The sequence below is a fragment of the Rutidosis leptorrhynchoides genome, chromosome 5 (genome assembly GCF_046630445.1).
Source record: "Rutidosis leptorrhynchoides isolate AG116_Rl617_1_P2 chromosome 5, CSIRO_AGI_Rlap_v1, whole genome shotgun sequence".
In the NCBI taxonomy this organism is placed as follows: Eukaryota; Viridiplantae; Streptophyta; class Magnoliopsida; order Asterales; family Asteraceae; genus Rutidosis; species Rutidosis leptorrhynchoides.
Genome location: NC_092337.1, coordinates 460,935,723 through 460,938,443, shown reverse-complemented (window position 1 = coordinate 460,938,443; position 2,721 = coordinate 460,935,723). Strand labels below are relative to the sequence as shown.

The window sequence follows — 2,721 nt, the reverse complement described above, 5'->3', positions numbered from 1 at the left end:
TGTGATGACAGTCATGCCACCCTTCTTAGGCACACATTGAACTGGGCTTACCCATGGACTATCAGAAATTGGATAAATTAAACCTGCATCTAGTAGTTTAATAATTTCTTTCTTAACAACATCTTGCATATTAGGATTTAGTCTTCGTTGGCGTTGCACATATGTTTTATGACATTCTTCCATAAGGATTTTATGTGTGCAATTCGAAGGACTTATGCCTTTAATGTCATGAATCTTCCCTGCAATAGCTGGTTTATGAGCTTTTAGCACAGAAATGAGTTGAGAATTTTCATTTTCCGTAAGAGAAGACGATATTATTACAGGTAATTCAGATTCACCATGTAAATAAGCATATTCCAAATGGTTTGGAAGTGGCTTTAACTCTAATGTCGGTGGTTCTTCTATCGATGATTTATATCAATATCAGTCTTCCTCTTTTAGCATTTGAAGTTCTTCTGTTGTTGGTTCATATTCATTAGCCATGAGTGCGGCTAACATTTCAGCTTCATCAATTGGTTCAGTTCCTTCTCTTAAAGAACATTCTCCTGTTCCTTGTAATTCTGGAAATTCTTGTAACAATTCTGCATGTGAATCTATAGTTTGAATATAATAACATGTATCATCTACAGATTGCGGTTGTTGCATGGCTCTATCAACTGAAAAGGTAACACTCTCGTCCTCTATACTTAGGGTCAGTTTCTTACCGAACTCTATTATTGCTTTAGCCGTGTTTAAGAATGGTCTTCCTAATATAAGAGGAACTCGAGAATCTTCTTCCATGTCCAGAATAACAAAATCTACTGGAAATACTAAAGTACCAACTTTAACTAGCATGTTCTCCATTATCCCTATAGGATATTTTACTGATCGATCGGCTAGTTGTATGCTTATTCTTGTTGGTTTCAATTCTCCAAGGTCTAGTTTAGCGTATAGTGAATACGGCATTAAATTTATACTAGCACCTAAATCTGCCAATGCTTCTATTGAACTAAGACTACCCAGAAAACATGGAATTGTGAAACATCCTAGATCTGATAATTATTCTGGTATCTTATTCAACAGCACTGCAGAACAATTAGCATTCATAGTAACAGCCGAGAGTTCTTCCATTTTCTTTCTATTTGTGATTAGATCTTTCATAAATTTAGCATATCTTGGCATTCCTGATATCACATCAATGAAAGGAAGATTTACATTTATTTGTTTAAACATATCCAAGAATTTGGATAGCTCGACTTCAATTCTTTCTTTTCTCATTTTACTCGGGTAAGGAAGCGGTGGTTGGTATGGTTTAACATAAGGCTTTGCCTTAACTGTATTCTCTTCATTAACCTTTTCAACTACTGGCTCTGTTTCATTATCTTGCTCAGGTTGTGGTGCCTGTGTAGTAGGAATAGAGTCATCAGAAATTTCAGGTATTTCAGGTGGTTTAAGTGTAATACCACTTCTCGTGGTAATGGCTTTAGCTGTTTCATTCCGGGGGTTAGCATTTGTATCGCTAGGTAGACTTCCCGGTTTTCTTTCACCTATCAACCTTGCTAGATTGCTTACTTCTTGTTCCAGATTTTGAATAAAAGCTTGTTGATTTCTAAATGCTTGAGCATTTTGTTCATTGGTTTGTTTCTGAGATGTGAAAAACTGCATTTGAGATTCAACTAGCTTCGACATCATGTCTTCTAAATTTGGCTTTTTATCATCGGTTTGTGGTTGTTTAATTGGAAAAATAGGTCTTTGCTGGTTGTAAGTATTATTAGATACTTGTTGACTGCTAGGACCTTGTGGGTTGTTGTATGGAACATTTTGGTTATAATTCTGATCTTGATTGTAGATTGGTCTTGGCGGTTGATAATTATTCTGATAATTATTTTCAGGCCTTTGGTTCATGTATGAAACATTCTCTCTCTGTTCCATTGTTTGTTCAATATTGAGACAATCTTTTGTCAAATGTGGTCCTCTACAATGCTCACAACTAATTCGTATTGAGTGAATATCTTTAGTCATCTTTTCTATTCGTCTCTCGAAAGCATCTATCTTTGCAGAAATGGAATCAAAGTCATGGCTAGAATCGGCTCTAGCCGCTTTAGATGATCTAACAATATCTTTTTCTTGATGCCACTCATGTGAGTGGGAAGCAGTGTTATCAATAATTTTGTAAGCTTCAGTTGCGGTTTTCTTCATAATGGAACCACCAGCTGCTATATCGATGTCTTTTCTTGTAGTAATGTCGCATCCTTGATAGAATATTTGTACTATTTGATAAGTGTCTAAACCATGTTGAGCACATCCTCTTAACAACTTTTCAAATCTTGTCCACGCCTCATATAGATTTTCATTTGGCTTTTGTGTGAACCTAACAATTTCTCCTCGAAGTCTCACGGCTTTAGATGCCAGAAAGAATTATTTAAGAAAATTTTCAACTAAAACATCCCATGTATCAATCGCCCCTTCAGGTAACGATTCTAACCAATCTTTGGCATCTCCCTTTAAAGTCCAGGTAAATAACATGAGATAGATATGTTCATCCTTCACTTCTCGGATTTTAAATAGAGTGCAGATCCTATTAAAGGTTCGAAGATGTTCGTTTGGATCTTCCTTCGCCGCATCGCTAAATTGGCATTGATTAGTTACCATGTGTAGGATTTGTCCTTTGATTTTATAATCTGGCGCATTAATGTCTGGTTGAGTAATTGCGTGACCTTGGCCAGTGCATTTAGCCCTCAT

General features: G+C 36.2%; 1 non-coding gene across 1 annotated transcript; it reads left to right on the top strand.

Moving 5' to 3' along the window:
* The first annotated feature begins 2,266 nt into the window (after positions 1–2,266).
* LOC139850744 (small nucleolar RNA R71) lies at positions 2,267–2,373 on the top strand. The gene has a single exon (XR_011760125.1). It is a non-coding gene; the product is annotated as a small nucleolar RNA R71 (small nucleolar RNA).
* The last annotated feature ends 348 nt before the right edge of the window (positions 2,374–2,721 follow it).